The sequence below is a fragment of the Cupressus sempervirens genome, chromosome 7, assembly GCF_028749045.1.
Source record: "Cupressus sempervirens isolate cs-2001-9-10 chromosome 7, ASM2874904v1, whole genome shotgun sequence".
Lineage (NCBI taxonomy): Eukaryota > Viridiplantae > Streptophyta > Pinopsida > Cupressales > Cupressaceae > Cupressus > Cupressus sempervirens.
In genome coordinates, this window is record NC_143124.1 from 155,951,024 (window position 1) to 155,977,099 (window position 26,076).

Here is a 26,076-nt window from a genome sequence, read left to right on the forward strand (position 1 = left end):
AACTATGGATACATTAGCTACTTCAGTTTTGAGTACATCAATGGTAAGCACACTAGTTTTGAGTACTTCAATTTTGGGCACTAGAATTTTGGCTCCATCAATTTTGGATTCCTCAAGTATTTCCGTAAGTATTCCCTTAGTTAGTATAATATCAATTTTTAGTGCAAGCCCTAGTATGTCTACTATTATTTCCATTCTGGATAGAAAAGCAATAAGTGTAAGGACAGTTGAGCCTAAGGTTCAATTGAGCACAAAATTCTTGGGGAAAGGAAAGGAGATAGAGGAAGACATTGATTTAGATGAGGAAATAGAAATCCCCAATTGAGATATTTTACAAGCTTACTCTAGAAAAAATGTAGAAATTTGGTTAACTCCTCCAGAAAAAGGCTAAAAATAAAAGGCTAAGAGAGGAGAGAGATAAAGAGTATAAGATAATTGAATGTGCTAAGAACATTTTGGCAAAAGCCATAGGAATTGAGATTGATTCCTCTCAACCTATTTTGTATAAGCTAGCAAAAGTAGTCCACAAATTTAATGAAGACACTTATGCACAAAATAAGCTATTGGAGAAGGCTGAAAAGAAAATTGATAATAAAGTGCTTGAGCACATTTCTCAGCAAATAGCCATTCATCAAGTAAATCTTTCTACAATTTTGGTTAATCTAGAAGCATCACGTTCGATTGTATCATCACTTTTTGGGAAACTATGCATTGTCTCTGAGTTTGCAAAGGAAATACATAACAAATTGTCCAAAATAGATAAATATCTAAAGGCTAGTGCTCAGTAGTTGCAACATGACCCTAATTCAAGCTCTGGACATTTCAAGAAAATCAAATTTTTGCCAGACATGCAAGCTGAATTGCTAAGAGAAGAAGCAAGCAATAGATCAACATTGATTAACATACAAAATATTATCCTTCCAAAAATGGATGCAATGCAAAAACATATTGTATGTTCAAAAACTCTAATCCATGATAATAACTTCTCTATTGTAGACCATATGATAGAATTATCAGTAGAGGTACAAATTGCACTTCATACATGCAAGGTCCTGCAAGAAAACTGGGATAAAACCTTGGCAATCATTCTCAAGGTAGATTCTAAATTCTTATCTCATTTTGATGTTTCTATTTAAATAAGTTAGAATAAATCTTTGGAATTACTGTCCAAAAGGGGGAGAGACACATAGTATGAGAAGAAAGATAGAAAATAATATAAGGAGAAAGGTAGAAGATAGTATGGGGGAGAAACATGTAGTATGGGGGAGATAAAATATGTCAGTAAGATATGATGTATATAGCAAGAAGATGTATAGTATACTATATATACCTTACAAAATCAATTTTTAAAAATCTCAAAAATAGTATACTCTACCAAGCTAGTATCACGTGGTAATGAATATAAGGTATTCAGTTTCAGTTGATAAGTATTTTTGTCACTAATACCAAAGGGGGAGATTGTTGACATATCAGTCAAGTTTTTTATTAGTGACACACTTAATCAGATTTTGTATAGCTATCGAGCTCATTTTATAGTGTTCAATGTTTACCAAGCATTTCAGTTGTTACCAAGTCTCATGGAAAAATCTCAGTGGTTACCAAGAAGATTCAGTTAGTGTGAAGTCCAATAGTATAAATTGTGCATTTCAATGTATGTCGAGTTTATTAGTGGTTACCAAGCTATGTAATGCTTACCAAGTTCATAGTTCATGTGATGTGAAGCTAGTGTTAACCAAGTTTTGACATGGTAAGCAAGTGATTCAGTTTATATGCTAATTTGCACAATATCTACCAAGTCACTAGTGCAGATTGAGTTCAAGACTACTTGAAGGTGATCAGTATGGACTGAGCTTCTAAATCTAGTGAGTGTGTGATGATGACAAGCATTGACAATGGATGTCGAGTATCAAAACCTCACCAAGTTAGTCTTCAAAACATGAGTGTCTTCATGTGGGCCGACTTTGTAATATTTGTGTTAACTTGTATCATGGTTGACTTTGTAATTATGTAATTTGGATTGGTATATATATGTAATGTACTATACCATATTTGTGTCTGGAAGAAATGTATGAAATAAAAAAAAAGTGCATACAGTAGAAGAAGAGTGAATTGTAAAGGTCGTTGTTGGAAATGATTCAAAAGATCTTTGAATGAAGAATGATGGCATTGGTAAAGAATTATTTCAATCATTGTTTTGTCATTGATGTTAAACTTGCTAACTGAAGGAATGAAAATTGCTTAAGTGATCCAAATACTATCACTTAGTTGATTGACAAGGAGGAGCTAATCAACAAGATGTAACTAGAACACCTAGAGAAAGGTTGAAGTTATGATGTTGTAATGAAGCACAAATATTAGCTAAGACAATGATAAAATAATGTATTGATGACATACTCTAAGACACAAGGAATGGACACACTCAGATACACTCAAAATGCAAGGTTTAACTAAGTCATTTGTAAAGCATAACTAAGTTCATTTGTGAGAGCTGAGCAAGCTAGTTAGAGTGGAGAAAATTCTCAACTAAAGCTGAGCAAGTTCAACTTTAGTGTATGCTGAGTGATTCTTTAGGTGTTGAGCAAGATCCTTAAGTGTCGAGTAACATAGGAAGTTAATAGGTGTTGAGTAACATAGGAATTCTATAAGAGCCGAGTAACCAAGAAATAGAGTGGATACCAAGCAATCTAGAACTAGATAGTGCCAAGCATCAGTAAATAGTAGTAGAAGCTGAGTAACCCAATTAAAGTTGAGCATTAGTAAACAATTGATGCTAAGTTGTTGCATTATTTGTTAAGTCAAAAAATTTGCTAGTTCAGTAATGATAAGTTTGTTACATTGAATTTTGTGAACTAGTTGGATGATAAGGATGATGAGTAGATGTCCCAAAATTTTATGTAAACCATGGAAACCAATTCAAGGCGAATGCTGATGGATTTATTATGAAGTTTCTGGAAGAAACAATTAGGAGGGAAAATAATATCATTTTCTCTAATCAATTCAAATTGATGAGAAAGAATATTTGAGTGAGAAATGAAGAATAGAACTTCTTTATAAGGAATCACAGGTTAGAGATCAAAGTAGCAAAGAGAGAGTGAGTTGATCATAAGTGTGGTCATGTGAAGAAGCCAAGAGAAGGCTAGTGTGAAGTGTCAAGAAGAGGACATAGTGAGGAGAAAACACAGACCATCAACACTCTGAGTTGATCAAGTGACCATAGAGTGCATTGGTATAACAAGTGGAAGAACTCAAGGAGATAGATCTTGAAGGGTGGACAAGGTGTCAGCACTAAAAGTAAGAAAAGCCAAGCAAAGAAAAGAACTAAAGAGTGATATGAAATCTGTAAGGTTAGAGTTGCAATCTTTATCAGGTCAAAACCTTTCTAACACTTTCTTACTATTGTATTAGTTATTGAAATCCTACATTGCTAGGTTAGCTTAATAGCTAGGTGGATAAGCCTCAAGAAAAGAATAGAAGATCCCCAGGAGAAGGATAGGAGATCCTTAGGAGAAGGATAGGAGATCCTTAGAGAGGGATGAAAGATTCTTTTGAGAACATGACTATAAATCCCATGGACTTGGGTGGGCCTAACAGCTCTATGTAAATCCTTTAATAGGGTGGCATTCTAAGTTGAATGTTCTTAACTCCTCTAATAGGGCACACTCCTAACAGGGTCTAGAAATCCTGTAATAGGGTCACATCTGACAGTGTGTAAAACCTTTAATAGGGTAGGCCTTTAATAGGGAAAACCATCAAAAGTGGTTGAAAGTAATTTTTTGGGTGTCATCCCCATCCCAATTTTACCTTCTTATTCCTGGAGGGTTTCTAAGTCACCAAAATCTCAAGTGTTATGTGGTGATACATGTTTGCTTCTCATGATTGTTTAATGTTTATATATGTTTAAAACAAGTGAAAAGGTCAGTACTTTCGATTCACCCCTTTTTATTAAAAAAAATGTATTGGACATTATTGGACCTTGAATAACTAACTCATGCCCCCTCTTAGTTATTCTAAAAGAATTCTAACAATTGGTATCATAGCCCACTGTTGATTTGTTTTAAGGTACTAGCAACAAGAAGATCAAGATGTCGAAGAGAGAAGTTCCCAAGCTAAAAAAATACAACTTTTTTGCATGGAAAAGTTTGATGAAGTTGCACCTTGGATCAATACGTGACTATGCACAGACCTGAATCACAGCTTATCATGTAGACCCTGCAAGACCCCTCACTGCAAAAGACATGAACAAGAAGAAGGAGCACAATCAAGCAATGTTAGAGATTGCTTCAGCACTAAGCTATGTCAAGTATGATGACATCAAAGAATGTGGTACTACACATCAAATGTGAAAAAAATTATCAAGCATCTATGGAGGAGATGATAATGTCAAGAGAGCCAAAAGAGAGAGCCTAAGGGGAAAGTTTGATGACATGAAAATGGAAGAAGGAGAGAATGTTGCTCAATACGGTGCAAGGATGAAAGAAGTGGTAAGTGCCATAAGAAGCCTAGAAGGATAGTTATCAAAAGAAATAGTATGTAGCAAATACTTGAGAACTTTTCTTCCTATCTATGCTATAAGAGTATAAAAGATCCAAGAGCTAAGGTGTGTACCAAGCAACACATTGTCATTTGAAGGAATAATTGGAAGATTCACTACCTTAGATCTATCCAACTTTGACAACTACAAGCTAGAAAACTGTGAATCTGCATTCAAAGCCAAGATGACAATAAAAGACAATGAGGAGGTGCAAACAAAGAAAAAGAATGGAAAAGGAAAGTATGTATCTAGTGATAGCAGCACTAATGAAGATGATGATGTAGATCAATTGGAGGCATTACTAGCAAGAAGATTTCATAGAGGAAGAGGCAAATTCAAAATTAAGCTGCCAATCATTTGTTTCAATTGTAATGAAGTTGGTCACATTGTAGCCAGATGCACACAAATGAAAAATTACAAGGATGGAGGCAACCTCAAGAACAAGAAAGAGGACAAAAAGGACTATAGAGGTAAAGGCAAAAGATGAAAGATGAATCCGATGAAGATGAAGCAACTGCCCTAGTAACTTGCATGAACAAGAATAACAAGTGGATGATAGATAGTGAATGCTCTCATCACATTACTAGAGATAAAAGTAAGTTCATTACCTTTATTCAATATGAAGGAAATAGTGTTAGATTTGGTAATAATACACCATGTCAGATTAAAGGGAAAGGTAGTATCAAGCTTACTGAAAAGATATCATATGATAATCCATACTATGTTGAAGGCCTAAATTATAACTTGTTAAGTGTCTCATAGTTAGGCAACATAGGATGCAAGGTTGAATTTGAAAATGGAGTTACCAAGATCTATGATTCTCAAGGAAGTCTAATAGGAAAAGGTGACCAGACTAGGAGTGATTTGTTCTACCTAGACATGGAAGATGCTTCTTGTCTCATTGTTCAAATTGATGATGTATGATTATGGCACAAGAGGCTATGTGATGTAAATTTTGACAATCTGATAAGCATCAACAAAATGAAGAAAGTCAGAGGTCTACCAAAGTTGAAGAAGCCTGATAACACCATGTGCAAACAATGCCAACTAGGGAAGATGACCAAGTCAACTTTCAAAAGCAAGGCTTATACTTCTAATGAAGTATTAGAGCTAGTTCATACTGACTTGTGTGGTCCTATTGAAGTGCAAAGCTACAAAGGTGATAGATACATAATGCTATTTGTAGATGACTATTCAGGGATGATGACAGTCATGTTCCTAAAACAAAAATTATATGCATTCCAAATGTTCAAATGGTACTTGGCCAGAGTTGAGAAAGAGATTGGGAAGAGCCTAAAATGTCTCAGATCTGATAGAGGAGGTGAATTCACATCAAGAGAATTTGAAGAATTCTGCAATGAAAGAGGAATCAAAAGGCAAACATCAGCACCTAGGACTCCACCTCAGAATGGTATAGCAAAAAGAAGGAATAGATCAGTTATTGATTGTGCCAGGACCTTAATGATGGAGAAAAATATTGCACTCAAGTATTGGAGAGAAGATGTAAGTACTGCAGTCTACACACTCAATAGATTTTAAGTCAAGAACAAATGCAACACCTTTTGAATTATTGTATGGGCATTCTCCTAATGTAAAACATTTCAAAATATTTTGATGTAAATTCTATATATATAAAGAGTTTAGAAATGGAAAGTTTGATGCAAAGAGTGAGGAAGGCACATTTCTTGGTTATTATACTAGAAGGAAAGCTTATAAGTGCTTGAATGTTAACACTAACAAAGTAGTAGAAAGCACAAATGTGAAATTTAATGAGCTTGCAAAAGTTCAAAGTGTTGAGAACACCAAGAAAGTAGAAGAATATAAGACTTTTGTATAATTTTATGAAGGTATACCTAATAATGGTGAAGTTGCAACTCAGAATGATAATCAACAACAAAATCTAGTATCTGTCAAGTCACAGATAGTGAATGCCGAGCAATAGACACATTCAGAAGCTGAGCTACAAAATACAGAGAATGTTCATTCAAATTCTAAGAACCATCAACATGAAGGAAATGAAGAAATATTTGATGAAAATACACACGAAGATTTAGATTCTGAAAGAGAAAACATGCAAACAAGGAAAGAACCAGTATTGGCAAAGTATGTAAGAAGACATCATCATGCAGATCAAATTATTGGAAACAAAGAGGCAAGACCAATGAAAAGGAATAGACTTAGAAGTGAGACATGTCTTCTCAGCAAAATAGAACCAAAAAAAGTAAGTGAAGCCATTAAAGATGATGACTAGTACAATGCTATGAAAGAAGAAATAGAAAAAATTGAAAAGAACAAGACATGGACCTTAGTCTCAAGACTAGTTGACAAGAATGTAATTAGAACCAAGTGGGTGTTTAGAAACAAGTTAGATGAGAATGGTGAAACCACAAGGAACAAGACAAGACTAGTCTATAAAGGGTATGCACAAGAAGAAGGACTAGACTATGGAGAAACTTTTTCTCTAGTTGCCAGAATGGAAGGAGTAAGGACCTTACTGGCATATGCAGTCTTCAAAGGATTTAAATTCTATAAAATGGATGTTAAGTCTACATTGAGAAAGCAGAAGGATTTGTTGATGAAAATAACAAAAACAAGGTATGCAAATTGCATAAGGCTCTATATGGATTAAAGCAAGCCCCTAGAGCTTGGTTTGAGAGACTTCACAAGTATCTAGTGCAAATAGGATTTGAAAGAACTGATGATAAGAGCAACATGTACATCAAATAAGAAGAAGGTAAGGATATTCTTGTATTTGAAATCTTTGTGGATGACATAATTTTTGGAGGAAAGGAATCTCTTTGCAAAAGTTTTGCTGACAAAATGAAACATGAGTTTGAGATGTCTATGTTTGGAGAAATCTAGTTCTTTGTTGGATTGCAAGTATATCAACTAAAACATGGTATATTCGTGACACAATCAAAGTACATAAAAGAGATACTCAAGATGTTTGGATTGGAAGACTCCAAACTTGTAAGCACACCAATGGAAATACGACATAAGCTATCCAAAAATTATGAATCAGTTGAAGTCAATCAAACAATGTGCAGATCCATGATTGGAAAACTACAATATGTTGTACATAGCAGACCAAACATAGCATTAGTAGTTGGAATAGTGGCTAGATTCTTTGCTAATCCTAGAGAAAATTATCTCATGGTAGTAAAAAGGATAATGAGGTATCTCAAAGGAACTGATGATTTTGGCCTATACTACAAAAAGAATGAGAAGTTTGAGCTCAATGCATACACAAACGCAGATTGGGGAGGCAACATTGATGACAAGAAAATCACAAGTGGAGGAGCATTATTCTAAGGTAAAAGGCTAGTTTCTTGGACTAGCAAGAAACAAACATGCACATCTCAGTTCACTGTAGAAGTAGAATAACTAGTAGTAGCAATCAATTGCACAAACATTATATGGCTCAAACATCTATTGAAAGGAATGAAAGAAGAGGTAACCAAACCTGGAATACTATATTGTTATAATAAAAGTGCTATAAACATATCCAAAAATCTAGTAATGCATACAAAAACCAAGCATATTGCAATCAAGCATCACTATGTCAGAGAATTGGTGGAAGACAAACAAGTGAAGATGGAGTACATTCACACAAAGGAACAAATTGCAGATATCTTCACCAAACAATTGCCCAAGGATACTTATGAATATCTTAGAGGCAAGTTGGGGGTAAAGCCCCTAGCTCAAGCAATTTAAAGCAACAAAGAAGTTTCCTTGCATCAACAGGAGTAGATCATTGAAATATCATAAGAATGATGTAGAGGATGACAATAGGAATAGAAATTCTAGATTAGTCACAAGCATGGTGATAGAGGAAAAAGACATAAGATGAAAAGCTTACACCAAGCATGTTGAAGATGCTATACCTTTGGCATTTATGTCAAAGAGGAAGAGTTATGAGAAATTGATCAATAAAAGGTAAGAGGGAGATGTATGAGAATGTATGAGATCAATAGTAGACCAAAAAAAAAAAAAAGAGATGAAAGAGGGAGATTTAGAAGAGATAAGAAACTGATCAACAAGTAGCTATGAAGGATTAGGAATACAAAGCAAGGATGCAACAATCAAGAGGGAGAAGCAGAACAAAGGATTCAGTTTGTATCAAAAAAAGAGGGAAACATGATACAAAAAGGAAGATATGTAATTTGGTAAAGCATGCTTTCAATCATTGTTTTGTCATTGATGTCAAACTAGCTAATTATAGGAATGACAATTGCTTAAGTGATCCAAATATTATCACTTAGTTGATTGACAAGGAGGAGTTAATCAACAAGATGTAACTAGAACACCTAGAGAAAGGTTGAAGTTATGATGTTGTAATGAAGCATAAGGATCAGCTAAGGAAATGATGAAATAATGTATTTATGACATACTCTAAGACACAAGGAATGGACACACTTAGATACACTCAAAATGCAAGGTTTAACTAAGTCATTTGTAAAGCATAACTAAGTTCATTTGTGAGAGCTGAGAAAGCTAGTTAGAGTAGAGAAAATTCTTAGCTAAAGCTGAGCAAGTTCAACTTCAGTGTGTGCCAAGAAATTCTTCAGGTGCCGAGCAAGATCCTTAAGTACTGAGTAACATAGGTAGTTAATAGGTGCTGAGTAACATAGGAATTCTATAGGAGCTGAGTAACTAGGAAACACAGTGGATGCTGAGCAATCCAGAACTAGATAGTGTCGAGCATCAATAAATAGCAGTAGAAGCTGAGTAATATAGTTAATGTTGAGCATCAGTAAACCAATGATGTCGAGTTGCTACATTATTTGTTAAGTTAAAAGATTTTCCAGATCAATAACGATAAGTTTGTTACATTGAATTTTGTGAATCACTTGACCCATTGGGTGAAGTGATCCCTTTACTTGATGTGCTACACTCATCTTTCTTCTTCCAAGTCTTATTCATTTGTCCTCTTATTTTCTCAACATCAATCTTTTCTTTTCCTTTGTTGGCTTCAGCATTTGGTGCCTTGGACCTTGTAGGACAGTTTCTGCTAACATGACCAGTTTTCAAGCAACTAAAACATGTGGTTTGGTTCAACCATCTTTTATAGTTCCCCTTGAAATGTGTTCTTATGCAGTTCTAGGGTATATGTCCATATTCCTGACAATAATGACAACTATACCTGGTGTTATAATCCCAATGGTAGTGAATATCATTCCCTTTTGTTTTTGCTGGTTGATTTGATGTCCACATAGGCTTTGATCTTCATTCAAATGCTCTATGTCCATACGTCTTACAATTATAGAAATATCCATCAAATCTTTGTGTCCTTGTGACTTTGGATCTGTAATCTTGTGTCATATGTCCTTGCATGTTGTACTTGTAATAGTAACCCTTGCTTTTGGGTATGTTTGACTCATTGATTCTTCTATTCCTGCAGACATTAGCAGTATGCCCCTTTTTATTACAGTAATGTCAAGTGGGTTTAGAATCCTTACCTTTGTCACTTCTTTGCTCACCACTCTTTGATGATTCTCCAACTTCAGTGCTATTGTATCCAAGTCTTGATATATCATGGGCTAATCTTGGGAATTTCATCAACTGTTCAAAGTACTTGATGGATTCACTTAACTTGTTGAGATTTTTTGCTATCTCTTTTTATCTGTTCAATTCATTCTACAGTTTTTCATTCTGCATCTTCAAAGTAGAGATCTCAATATCTTTCATATTGAGTTCATGATGAAGGTTCATCATTTGGGAAAGTGTATCCATCTACATGTTTGAAATCCTAGTTAATTCAGTACATTTGTCTTCCAGTCTGTTTGCAAGATTCCTTTTGTCATCTTCTATCATGAATCTATCCTCAACTGCTCTTTTCTTCTGTTAAGTGATTTCACATAACATTATGGCTTGTGATTCATCTTCCATCTTGAGAGATCTTATCTCTTCTGCTTCAGCTCTATTTTTCTCCATCAGTTCTGCTATTGCTGCATCAAATTCTTAGGAATCTCCTTTCGCGAATACTTGTGTGGTGTCAATCTCCTTGTAGTGAATATCATTTTCAGCTATAGCTATTTCCTTCCTTCTTTTTAAGGATTTTCTCAATTCCTCTCTAGCTTCCTATACCTTGTGTAGAGCGAGATGCACATCTATCACCTAGTTTTCAATGATCTTTCCAAGTTTGAAAACTTCTATCTTTAGATCTTTTCCTCCAAACTATTAGGCTTCTTTTTGAGAGAATTTGGCTCTGATACCAATTGTTGGAATGTCTTAATAGAAAGAATGCCTCTAAGAGAGGGGGCTGAATTAGAAGTACTAGCTTTTGATCTATTTTTAAACGCTTAATAACATATTATTGAAATGAACATGCATGCATATCAACATTAAGTAATTTATGAAAAGTAAACATGCATCACCACATAACACTTGAGATTTTAGTAACCCAAAAACCCTCCAAGAATACCCACAAAATCACTGCAGCAATAATGTTTAACCACTTCTGATGGTCTTCCCTATTAAAGGCCTTCCCTATTAAAGGCTTTACACTATATCAATAGTGACTTGGTTAAAGGATTTACAAACACTTTACATGAAGTGTTACCCTATTAAAGGATTTGATCACCTATTTAAAGGATCTACAAAATAGCTATTAAGCTAACCTATCAACATAGGATTTCCTTTCTAATACAATGGCCAGAGAGTATTAGATATAATAAACCTAATATCTTACAATCCTTTGATTGCTAAATATAGGCACTTGATCTTCGTGCTCTGATCTTGATGCTCTAAAATCTGATATCCTTTCATATTCCTTGCTTAGTTCTAATTAACTGAATGTTTAACTACTGCTCTCTTTCGCTAAGTCTTTTTACTCTTTACTCTAAACTTTAGTATAGTTTTCCCATTCATTCCTTTATTCCTCACATAGATATAATGAGATTTCATCTTCCTTATAAATACATTCAAAGACTTAGGGTTAGATGTGGATCTACGATCCATATTGAATCTTTGTTTCCTGCTCATTCCATGCACTTTTGTTATTAGATGCATGCCTTCTCCATTTTTCTTATTGGCTGCATGTAGATTGCATAGGAAATACAAAATATTTGATCTTATCACTTAAATCCTTCAAGATTCATCATATGTCAGCCATGAAAATGATTTACATCTGAATTAGTGAAGTTACAAACTCATATGTGCATCATGTATTACTTGGCACTTACTGATTCCTGATGCTTGGCACATATAACAAAACTATCTTACTTGGCTCCTATTGTGTTCCTATTTTGCTTGGCATCGTCTATGACTTGGTACCTAAATATTACTTGGCACTTGTATCATGCTTGGCACCTAAAGTCATTCAACACTTGATCCTCACTCGGCACTTGAAGGTCACTCGACACTTGCTAATTTTCTAACTTGGCACATGTTGTGGCTCGGCATACATAGTGTGCTCAGCTCCAATGTAGAAAGTGGTTAAGTGTGTTGGCACTTCAAATGTCAAAACCATTCTGAGACTAACAGTATTAGCTATTGAAATCCTACATTACTAGGTTAGCTTAAAAGCTAGGTGGATAAGCCTCAAGAAAAGAAAAGAAGATCCCCAAAAGAAGGATAGGAGATCCTTAGGAGAAGGATAGGAGATCCTTAGAGAGGGATAAAAGATTCTTTTGAGAAGGTGATTATAAATCCCATGGACTTGGGTGGGCCTAAAAAATCTATGTAAATCCTTTAACATGGTGGCATTCTAAGTTGAATATTCTTAAGTCCTCTAATAGGGCACACTGCTAACAAGGTGTAGAAATCCTTTAACAGGGTCACATCTGATAGTGTGTAAAGCCTTTAATAGGGCAGGCCTTTAACAGGGCAAACCATTAGAAGTGGTTGAAAGTAATTTCGTGGGTGTCATCCCCACCCCATTTTTACCTTCTTATTCTTGGAGGGTTTCTGGGTCACCAAAATCTCAAGTGTTATGTAATGATGCATGTTTGCTTCTCATTATTGTTTAATGTTTATATGCATGCATGTTAATTTCAGTTATATGTTTAAAATAAGTGAAAAGGTCAATACTTCTGATTCTCCCCTTTTTATTTAAAAAATTGTATTGGACATTATTGGACCTTGAATAACTAATTCACCCCTCCTCTTAGTTATTCTAAAAGAATTCTAACAATCATAACAACATAAGGAGTAGTAGAGACATATCTATCACAAAAGGTGGTCAATACACAAAGGAATCACATTTAGCAAACTAAGTTATAGATTAGAGATCTACTAATGCTTCATCTTAAAAGGTGATCCAGCCAAAATCCTTTAACAAGGTAAACCTAACAATCTTTCATAAATCTCTTTATCGAGTGCATACTTCATTGTATGTTTGTGAAATCCTCTCACAAGGTGGACCTAGTAGTCCTTATTGCTCTTGATAGGGAAGATCATCAGAAGTGATCAATATAAGCATTAACAGGCCAAATTTATGCTGTAGTACTAAAGTTTCTGGTTATCATCCCCATCACAATTTTACTTTCTATTTGGAAGGTTTCTGGGTCATCAAATCTTTGTGTCAAAGTGTTATAAATGGTTTCATGTTTTTAGTTTCTCATGCATGCATTTAGATCTGACATGATGAATTAAATGTTGATTAAATTATCTAATTATAATTGAATTGTTGAAGTTTTAGAAGTTACTAATTCACCCCTCCCCTCTCAGTAACTTAGCATAGTCTTGATTATTTCCAACATAACTATCTGAAGTGAACTCTCCTTTTCTATCTAATCTTAACATACATTCATTTTCAACTCTATTCTTGAATATCTTAAATTTCTCAAAAGATTCAAACTTCTCTTCAAGAAATGATAACCCCATCATTTTGGTGAAATCATCAATAAAAATTATAAAGTAATTTTCACAATAGAATCCTCTAGTTCTTGCAAGACCACTTAGATCTATGTGAAAAATCTCCACTTTCTCTATAGGAGAGAACTTCTTACTAGGAAAAGATTATTTCCTCTGCTTAGGAAAAATTTACATTCCTTGTAGATAACATTAGTGGGCTTAATAATCTTAGGCATATCTCTCACTACAAATGTACTGCTAATTTCACAATGTTATCAATGTTTATATGACATAATTTTCTATGCCATAACCAACTGTCATCAACTTTTTCAACCAAACATGTTATTTCAATAGGATTCAAATGAAATACACTACCTTTGAATCTAGTTCTAGTATCAATCAGCTTACCATCTTTATTTTTGATAATGCAAGTATTTAATGTGAACTACAATAGATATCCCTTATCTACCAACTGTCCAACACTTAAAAAATTATCTCTCAAACCATCAACAAATTAGACATCATTAGTGTTAGTTTTAGCATGAAGAGTAATAGACTCAATCTATCTAATATGATAGGCTGCATTATTACCAAGTCTAGCAATACCTCCATCATGGTTTCTAAACTTAACAAATTTTTTCATATCACTAGTCATGTGATGTGAACATCCATTACCAATTATTCAATCTGATTTCTTCTCAACTTTGGTAACTAGAAATCTTTCTTCTTTAATTTCTCTATAAAGGTTATCTTCCTTAATAGCCACAAATTCTAATTCATCATCACTTTCACTTTGATATTTTTCATCAGACTCTTTGTCCTCATTAGCATACAAACAATTTCTATCCTTATCTCTTCTAGGCTTGAATTTACCTCTCAACATTTTCTCTCCTTTAGGACATTTAGATGCAAAATGACCATATTGATCACCAGTCCAACACTTAAATATTTTCTTACCATATTTTTCTCTTTTTACTAGAATGGATATTCCTTCTTCAATCTTCTTATCTTCTTCAAATCTATTATTGCTAGAAAAGACTCCTCTTGCACTTGTACTTCTAGATAGATTAGGTCAAATGTTCATAGCATTGAAAGTTGTCTCAACTCTAGCTAATTATCCAGACTATCTCATTTCTACTTCTACAAATTCTAATCTTCCAAGAAAATTTTCCTTTGTAAATTTTTTTTGTGTAGGGAATTACTAGCTAAACCATCCGAGTTCTTTGCATGAATGGTGGTTATAGACTTTTCAAGATTTTCCAGATAACCTCATCATCATGTTTAGTTAAACAAAGAGATCAAATACCTACAACAATTTCTAATATTCTTTCTATATAATTTATGTTGGTCTCATCTTGCATCATCTTAGCATATTGAAATGCACAAATCTAACTTTTTAATTTCATTCTTTTTGCATGATCATCACCTTCAAAAGTAACTTATAATTCTTTACATATTTCATTATAAGTTGAAATGTCTTTACTTGATTGTATTCATTCTCTAGAAGAGTTTATAGTAGGGCTTCTCTAGCTCTCATGTTACACATGAAAAAAGCTCTCTCCCTAATTGCATTCCTCTAGCTTTGATTATTCAACAATTGCCTTCTTAGCTTTTGTCAAAAGCCAATATCCTATATCCATGGACAACAGATGAGTCTTCATATTTTCCTTCCAACTATCATAGTTTGCCCCATTTAATCTCAAACTATCTTTCCTAGACATATTTTCTATTGATGTCCCAAAGTTGTTAAGCCTTATCCAGGACCTAAGGCTCTAATACTAAAACTATTAGAATATATAGTACACTGATATAACTTGGTGGGGGGGGGGGGGGGGCGCGCTGAATAGGTTATACAACTATCATCACAAGCATTAACCTTAAACAAACTTAACCATGTGAATAATATAAAATGAGACCACAAAAACATACTCATACACAATTAACACTAGATATGTTAATTGTGGAAACCCTTGATTAGAGGGAAAATCCTAGTGGGTATGGTATCGACAAGATGATGTATTAATATAAATATTTTTCATTAGAGGATAGAACCTATTAGGAGTCTATTATAACATTAAATACATATGAGTCCCTATTAGGAGACTTTGAATCCCTATTAGGAGATTCCAACCCTATTAGGAGTTGTGGAAGATGGCTAGACCTACTGCCCAAACAGCTTCAAGGATAAGATCAAAGAACCCATTGCCCAAATGATCTCTATATTAAGCATTAAGCATTAGCATTTTGCATGCTTCCCTTTTTGTAAACTCCTAGTCAATCTATGGTTTGATCCACCATTAACTATACCATTTATGATTTCATGTAGCAACATGAGTCATCTTTGATGGCTACAAGTTTCCCATCCAACTTATTGCTTAGGATGGTAGCCCAATCAATTGGCATCTTTGTCATTTTGATGATTTCTATAAAGTAGACCATCCAAGCATGAAGGTGTCCTACTATAGGAAGTCCCATAGATTTTCTCAAAAACATAGTTTCATATCCAATTTCATCCTTCATATATCACCTTTTCATATCAACTTTTCCCACTTGGTGACCCACTATTCTTCTATTAAATAAGGAAGGAAGATTGCACTATTTCATGTGCTTCTTTAAGATTTTCCTTTTACCATCATTCTGCTCTATCAGATGATATCTTTAATATTGATCCCCCCTTGGGATATGAAATAATTTCTCAATGTTCTAGGGTTAGAGGTCAAGGACTATGCCTCCTTTAATGCTCTTAACAATCATCTCTTCAATCACAGAATGTTCTGCAAGTGTCATAATGATTCTTGAGGACTAGACTATTAGAATATATAGTCCACTAATAAAATTGACAGGAAGGGGGGGGGGGGGGGGGTGTTGAATCAATTTACCCATATGAGTAGTATAAACTAAACACACAATAAGATACTCATACACAATTAACACTAGATATGTTAACTAGGGAAACCCTTGATTAGAGGGAAAACCCTGGTGGCGATGTTACCCACAAGATGATGTATTAATATAAATATTCCTTGTTAGAGGATAGACCATATTAAGAGTCTATTACAACATTCAATACATATGAGTCCTTGTTAGGAGATTTTGAATCTCTGTTAGGAGATTCTAACCCTATTAGGAGTTGTTCCAACCTTGTTAGGAGTTGTGGAAGATAGATGGACCAACTGCCCAAACAACCTCAAGGTTAAGACCAATGAACCCACTATCCAAATTATCTCTATATTATCCCTTATAGAATAATAGAACTGAAATGTACTTCCTTCTTCTATCTCTATCCTATCGTCTAGACTTCTGCTCCTTCAAATCTTGTAACAAGATCACATACTACACATCCAATACTCCCTTGGATTGCTTACTTGCATTTAGTTAGAACTCTACTCCTTCTCAAACTTCACAAATACAATTAAATGGATACACTATTAAAACAAGGAAAATAACTTTCTTTAATACCATATCTTCATAATAATTCCTTGAGTTGGCCTTGAGGCTTTCCCAATTAGTTATAATAAGATAATTAATTAATTACAAATACAATAGCATTGTTAGCTCATAGTCTATTATCAAACTTTACATGTGCAATACCAGGGCTTGCACACATGCTAACATCACCACATGAATTTCCTCTATCACTATGTAACTAAACACTTCTTCATTACATCTTAGATGAAAGATATCAATCAATACTCAGAACACTATTTTCCAGTACACTATTCCTACACTACTCTTAGTAAATTAGGTACAACTATCATATGCCATTGACTTAGACTCTGTACACTTAACCACATCATTAGGACATAGTCTAAAACATGTCCTTAACTAGGAATCATGAGAAAATCAAACCATTATCTATACTAGTAAGATATCTAACTTTTATTTTGCCAATCTCGACATAAACATTGCTATGTTGACATCAATAAAAAACACAGTCATGAATGAAAAATCCCAATACTCTCCAATGTTTATTATACTCCCCCAATGTAATATCATCATCATTCATGCTAAAATTCTCCCCCTTTGAAATTGATGGAAATATAGATGAAAAATATTTAAATGTTCCAAAAATACAAAATTGTACTTTGTTGTTTTGCTATCATCTTAAATCCTCATCATCAATCTAAAATCCTCTAGTTGCTAGAATTGGCATCAATTTCTTACACACTAAAATATATTAACACAAAAGATGCAAATCGTCTCTCTTGGTAGACATCAATTTTTCACTTCACATTGAAAGCTTACAATACATCAGATGCACATGAGGTGCATACTCTTGATTTTTTTACATGAATCTTTATAAATCTCCCTAAAGAGATACTTCTTCTCCCCCATTAGTTAGGAGATTTGTTTTATGCATATATTACCCACCATTTACATCAATGTCAAAGGCCTCAAACAAATACAAAGTAACTTCCAATTGTTACCAATTGTTACATACCAATTGTTATACCTACATCTTCAATTCTTCAATCATGTCAAGTGTCCAAAGGCACTGCTCAATGCCAAATACCAAATACCAAGAGTCCTCAATAACTTAGTACATACCAAATACTTCCCCATATAGGAAGCATTAGCATTCAGTCCAGTCTTACCATTGTTCTTTGTAGCATTGGACTGATGCACTCTCTTGATCATCTACTCAGAAGTAGGTAGGGGCATAACCCCAAGCATACTTATTAAGTACTTAGAAGTATATTTAGGAAGAGACTTCATAAATATATGTGCAATATGATCTTTAGTACTTACATACTCCAATCCGATCTCCTTTGTTGCTGCCTTGTCTCTCAAAACATGATACTTAAAAGATATATGATTCATCTTAGAATGAAATACAAAATTCTTAGACATACTCATTGTACTTATTTTATCACAATAAATGATAATAGGTTTTTTAATCTCAATGCCAATATCTTTGAACATTCACTTCATCCAAATAACTTGATTATAGTAATTTGCTACTTCAACACACTATGCCTCAACTATACTCTATGAAATATAATCATGTTTCTTGCTTAGCCAAGAAACCAATCTTACTCTAAGAAATAATGCTCTACCACTAGTGCTCTTTCTGCCATCATATTGCCTACACAATTTGTATTGGTATATGCTCACAAAGTGAAATAACTTGATCTTTCATACCAAATCCCATAATCAGATGTTCCTTTCAAATATTCAAATATCCTCTTCACTTCTTCATAATGATACTCCTCAAGATCATCTTGAAATCTTTTCACAATCCTAAATCCAATTTATATATCTAGTCTGGTGTGTGTCAGATATTGTAATCCTCCAATTATCAATCGATGCTTATTTTTATCAAATATTGGTGTTTCATCTTTGTTAGATATCTTATGACCAATTTTCATGGGTTTACCAATAGGTTTGCAACTTTCTAATCCAAATATTTCCAAAATGTCTTTTAGATACTTGGTTTATGAAATTAATATCCCATCTCTTCTTTGTGCAATCTTCAATCCTAGGAATAACTTCATCTCTTCTATCATGCTCATTTCAAACTAATATCTCATCTCTTTAGCAGAATTATCACTTTCTTTATCATTTCCTCCAAATATTATATGATCTATAAATATTATAATGATAAATAAACTATCATCAACTTCTCTCAAGAACAAATTACCATCTATTGTACCTTTAATAAATCCAAGCTTAGTCAAATACATGTCTAACCTTGCATACCAAGTTCTAGGTGTTTTGCTTCTAACCATACAATGATTTCTTAGTTTTTACACCATGTCTTTATCTTCTATTAGAGGGAATCAATTAGTCTTCTCAATGTAGACTTCTTCTTCAAGTTATCCATTCGAAAAGATGACTTGACATCCATCTGATAAACCTTGAAGTTCTTACTCACTACATAGGCCAAGAGCATCTGTATTACTTCCATTCTGGCTAAGGGTGCATAAGTTTCCTCATAATCTATGCCTTCCTCTTGTATTTTTGTACCTTCTTCCAAATTTGAATTTTAAATGGAAAATATGTCTAATGGTCAATTGATTATTTCAAATATTGATTGCCACAAAGTGTAATAGATCTGTGTGCCTTTATATTCATAAGTTTAAACCTTAGCCTTCATGATTTTCATGTTATCTCTTATAAACCTTCCAAGTTGTGACAATGTAAGAAATATGGATAGTTCCATTATTCATCTCCATCATCTAATCTTCCTAAATCAACTATTGGTGTATGTGCACTTTCTAAAAGTGCAGAATCATTAACCAATGCAGGATTATGCCAATTGGACTCGTGTCCTTAGGTGACCATATGGTGAAGCTAGAACAAAAAAGGGTCAAACCAAATTTTGACACATGGCATATTCTAGAAAGGATTGAAAGTTCACTAGGAAATCGTAGGGTCATATTTTGAATGAATTTCATGTATTGATCGATAAATAAAAGTATGTATTTCATTTGACATATCTCTTTTGAGAAAAAAAGTGATATTTAAATGGAGATCTTGCTATCATCCTTTGGATCACACAATCACAATGAGTTAATGGTTAATCATGGTTAGGGCCATAATAATGGGAATACATTTGTTCACATGTTCGTAGGGTTAATGTTCAACTCCAGGTCAAGACTGTGATCATGCAAAAGGTTAAACAATTTAGTTAGTATTTAGCTTTTGCTCCATTACAAGGTTAAAATCATAAACTATGGTTTAGGCTAAGAAGCTATGAACACTTTGTCACATGGTCACTAGGATCAGTGACAGGTTAAGGAATCAAGCTACAAAGCTGTGATATACATTGTCGCTCAGTCATAAGGTTAAGTGGTAAGGTCAATTTCTAAGGTGTGATGCTACAGTGATGCATTTTATAGACAATTAAGTTCATATTCCCAAGGTTTGATCATGTTAGTGTAGTTTTTTATTTTTTCTATTTTGCTAGGTTTTTCCTACACTTTTAATAATCTCGCTTAGGTTAATAAAGCATGTCTTATTAGGTGAATGGTTGTGAGGTGTCACCTTCCTACATGTGAGCATCCATTAGCTATCTTGGGAAGATACTTTGCTACCTTTAGTCTGATAGATGGTTGCTCCTCATTGGTTGGTTTTGCCACCTCCTCCCTCTTCCTAGCCTATATAAGCATGCTACCTGGCTTGTATTTGCATCTCTTGTTTTTGCTTCCTCTTAATGCTATTTTGCTTCTAGCATTTGCATTACTCTCTTGGAGACTAACTCTATGATGCTATTTTGATTTTGTATCATTTGCATTCATAGTTTAGATATTTACTCTTTGCACTAGTTTTTTGGGTTATTAATCTTTCCAGATTCTAATAGATCATAGTTTTCCAAGAGTAAATAGCTAGTGAAGGTAAAGAGACATGAAGTCGCAATCACCAAGGATAAATTTAGTGGCTAATATTCACCAATTGACTAATCTCATTCATAAAGGACCCCAAATTTGGCTAATTGTTTTACACTTTTAGGATGTCCATGTCACCTACACTTTACCAAAATTGGGCCCCATGGTTAGGATAATCACTAATAATATTACATAAGTATTTGTATTTTAGTGATGACTTCTCTAATAGTATCTAATTTTTCCATGTGGTAAATTAAATATTTTCACCTAAAATTTCCAAGTATTGTCTTAATCAATGCCAATGGTCATATTTTCCATTATTTGGTAAAACTTTAAGTTAGATTAATGATATGTCTATATATATAAAATGTGTCTCTATTTCAAATAATTTTCATGAAAATTTTTATTGTTTATGACATTAGTCCAAAATAGATTTTATTCTAGACACATATCTATATGATAATGTGGGCTAAATTTAACCTTAAAGTTTGATAATTAATTAGGACCCATAGAATAATAATGATAAACTCATTATTTCTAGGTATGTGTACTTATATCTATAATTTTCATCAATAATGAAAGATTCGCCATGATTTTATAGATTTTTCATTTAATTGAAAAAAAATTGCCAATATAATTAATTTTTTTGCTACTTAAAAATAAAAATTTGCTAATAGAAACTAATTTTTTTCCCTTGAACTAATGTTTGATTCACCAAAATATTTTACTTTTTTCCAAAGGGGGGTTTCTTAAATTTATCCCTAGCGATCACGGGCAGTCATGGTTAAGCATGAAAGATAGCAGACTTCACTAGGTGGTGGAAAGTCAAGAGACTATTGGTCTATGTTACTTATTCCCAATGCTTGGCTAGATTGACTTGTTGATTTTACTGATTTTCCAAGCTAGGAGTGGGAGAAATAAGTGTATTATGTGTGATCTTGTCTCCATGATCGATCCCAACCCTTCCCAAGATATGGATATGCTATAAAGTCATGATGGACATGTTGCCTCCCTCCTAGTTATCCTTTTGATGGAATTTTATTTTTAATTGCATTGTTTATGTCAAAATTAAGGTTTCTTCTAGTCAGGGCTAATGATTTTCATGCCTCTAAAGGTATCCTAAATCAGATCTATCATCTAGATTTCATCTGATCACTCTATGATAGTCTTAAATGTGTGATTGAAGTTGTGAATCAATTTGAAGTTATGCTTGAACTCTAGAAGAAAGTTTTGTTGTCTTCTTAGTGTTCTCTCTTCTATAATTTTTCCTATGCTCAATAGAGATCTTTTCCACTATATCCATTCTCTGTTAGCTAAGTGTGTGTATATCCCTATGGTCTCACTTGGTAAATGTATTTTAATAGGTGAAATATCATATGATCATGTTCATACTAAATGACTAACTAGATTGAGTGAATCCATTCTTTTCCTTTTCTAATTATCTTATCTTTTGGCTTATCCATGATATTGAGATTGAAAAGTTGTAGATAATGGTATATTTTGAGAAATCTATTAATTTCTACTACATTCATTGGAAAAGATATAGACCTGCATACTATTTAGTGCATCACCCTCTAGATTAGATTAGGTAGTTTTTCTTACATGCATTTTGTTTGTCTGATTTTTCGCATGATGAATTTTCCCTTATCTAGGTAAAAAAAATCAGATTTAATCCATTGTTGGTGAATAGGGTTTCCTATTTAATCTTCCAAATTTTGTTTGCCTTTGAAAAATCTTGTTAAACCCTATGTCTTTTCCCTTTTAAAGTCTTGGGCATGAAAACCTTTTACACTTTGGCGAATATTCTATTTTCATTTTAATTTTTTTCGTGCCCTCAAGTAGTCTTTTCTCTTATGTTCCTCACTATCCAATTTTGATAAGATCTATAGTCTCACTATCTTGCTATCAAAAGATGTGCACTTTCTATGTATAGTGAGGTAGCGAGTACTAGAAAATTTGAAAATAGGATTGTAAAATGAAGGTACGGTGGTCGAGGATTTGTGTTGTGACCAAATTTTTAGTCATGTGCACTTTGTTAGTACTATCAGAGTATTAAAAGGGACCCAATAAAAAGTAGCTAGAAGAAATCATTGGAATAAGATTTTTCTGATGATTCACTACCTTGCTATCAAAAAAACTAAGCATCTTGTCATTAGCGAACTAGCGAGTAGTTAGTAAGTATAAGACATGGTGGCCTCCAAACTTCTTGGTGACCATAAATTTGTCCAAGTGGCATGGTGAGCAATAACTGTTATTGTCAGAAGTAGTTAATAAGGGCGATGGTGACTTGACTTGTTTTTATTCTTCCAGTGCTGAGTTTTGTTAAAGACACCAGAGCTTGCTACCTTGCTATCATAAATTTTTGGCATCTCACCATTAGTGACATAGCGAGTCACTATGAAATGAACACATGGTGGGACCTCAATAAATGTGGAAAGGTGACTAGGATTAAAGTAAGGTTTTGTTATGCTAACTATGTAGATTTTCTTATGTCATCAGTATCCTAGACCCACACCCCATTCATAAAATGCATGAGGGATTCTGATCGTCAGATCAAGCTAAGATCAATGATTCTTGCTATCTTTCTATAGAAATATGTGTGTTTTTTACTCTATGTGACATAGCAAATATGGGACCCACCATTCTTTAGGGTGCTTCATGCAGTTTCTTTACCCTTGGATTGATCTCAAATCAATGGCTATCACTACTTTGCCATGACAAGGTAGTGACCTATTGACACGTGTCCTTAGTTGACAGTGGGTCTAGATAGAAATGCCATCAAGGAAGGAGCTATATATGTGCTCAATTCTCATTGGATTGACTAGCCAACTTGTCAAATGGAATGCTAGTTGTCTTTTTCTACATCCCTTGATTGTTAGATTTTTAAGGATCGATGACGTAGATTTAAACACAGAAGGTGGTGCCACTCTATGTATTAATTAGACATGAACGCTTCACGTGTGAGAAAAAAAAAGTATAACACAAAAGATTTTCTCAGTTGCATCTTACAAGAACAAAGATTTCAAGCCTTTTCTGAGTAGAAGCAATTACTAAGAAGATCATGCTGAATATGGCAAGATTGTGAAGCAGCTTGTTCATGGAGAAATTTCAGAAATATAGAGAGGAATGAGAATGGAATTCAAGTAAGTAATTACCCTATAATATTTGTAAGTGTTTTAGTTCTGTAAAGTATAATTGAAGATGCCTTCGAAGAAGGAATTTTCAAGTCAGGTAAATTATTTGGATAGAAATGTACATGATGATTTGCTTGAGTTACTTCTAGAGTCTACTATTGAGATAGTACAAGGTAAGAAGTGGACCTTAAAAAACCCTAGGTTGAGGATAGTGGATGTATTTTTTGATAAGGGTAATTGGGTCCAGGATGCTCATACCTCACAAACTAGTTTAAATTTTTTCAAGAAATGGTTTGCATAGAGGAAACTGTTTGCCCAACATGCAAATATATGAAATTTTGAGCTAGGAAAGCTAGTGGTCCCTAGTGTTTTTATGGATTATGATCTCCTTGAGGTGGTGGAAAAGAACTATGATCAAGCCACTAGGGTAGTAAGAACAATAGGTGGTGAAATTTTAATCACCATCAGCCCAGAAGAAATTAGAGAAGTTTTTTGTTTGGGACCTCTCACTAGGAATCGTGTGCCCATTAATTTGAAAGATTTAGAAAAAGAATATATATCTAAGAAGGATATAGTTAGACAAGGTGCACTGAAGGCCCATATTGGAACCCTACTAGTGATAAAATCTTCCTCTAAAGAACCTTTCAAGAAAGCATACTTCAATGCCAGGGCAGTAGAGATATACAAGACCCTATGCAGAGTTTTCAAAGAGGATGAAGAAGATTTTATGCCTATGAGTTTGATGTATATGATTACTCAAATCTCCTCTTTTGGTGTGGAAATAATTTTTTATTTTTCTTCTTACTCAGCTGATGAGATTCATAGTGGATTGGTTGGGATTGCTAAGGGCAAGGTTGAGAAGGCTGGGGCCATTAGTCTCTGTTGATGCACATTTTTTAATTTAAGAGGGTGACATACTTTGGTAAAGAAATGGTTTAAAATAGAGAACAAGAAGGGGAACTGCTACCAGTTCAATTATGGAGTGTAGATATGACTGGGAAAGCAAAAAATGCTAGTTTTGTGAGATTTGACAGGTACTTTGCCTCCAAACTAAGATGCTTCATATTGAATGACAATCGAAAGATCCCTAAGGGACTAATGCACCTTGTTAGGCCTATGGATAAACCCCATAATTTGAAAGTTTCACATAATTGGGGAGACACCATCCCATATTCAATTTCAATTGTTATCAAAATTTATGGATTCAAGGGAACACCCCATATACTACCTTACCAGTTGCCTTTAAAGGTAGGAGTAGAGGAAGCTTTTTTGCACAAAAATGGGACGAGATCAAATTTTCCCACTAGCACACTAGCCCACTAGTTTGCAATAACCAAGGAAGGGTGGGTTTTCCTTTATAAATTTTTGGATCAATATAAGATGATTGTATCTCACCCTCATTTTTGTGATGCAGAGGGTTTCTATCATTTGGCTCTTAGGCATAGGATCAAGCTTCATTTAGTTGAACATGAATTTTATTTTCTTGAAGATTTAATAAGGAATGAGTACTCTCTATAGGAGCAAGAAACAAAGAAAGAAAAATGGAGAGTCTACTCAAAAGTTTTGAATTTTATTAATTGTTTTGATAAAGATTACAACCCTCTAAGTAATGTTGTAACTACTACATATAAAATAAATAAGCTTATGAATACATTCCTTAAAATAATGGAGGCAATGAATGAGAAGAAGCAATATTTCATTAATTCTTTTCTAGATAAGGCCAAGGAAATAATGAGGAAATTGGGTTTCACTCTCAATATAGGGGTAGGTCCATGAATTGTTCAAAGGAGGCCAGTATATACTATTATTCAGGATCAAAGGCCCATTGTAGATAAAGGAAAATAGATAGTTGAATCTACTAGTGTTATTCTTGAAGAGAGGCCTCATGAACCTTCTCCTAGGAGGAGAAAGATAATAAGGGAAGAGGAACCTCATGTTGAGGGGTACTCACTTTCCCAAACCACCATGAGAATTGAGGAGGAGTAGCTCACTAATGAAAAAATTGAGCAAATTGGATCACAAGGGAGAGTTTTTGTTACCCAAGTAGAGATTGATGAAGGGAACCCCTAGGAGCCTCCTATGCCAAGTTTTGAATTGACTATAGTAGATTTTAGGGGAAGGGAATTGGATCCTATTTTGGAACAAGCCAATCAACAATTTTTTTCTGATGATAGTTTTGTAAAGTCTAGGGCTTTCCACTAGTTTTCTTGGAGGGCAAACATGCATAGTTTTGAGGAAAGATGTAACAATTTGAAAATAGAGCATCTAGAAATGGATGAAGCCTCCA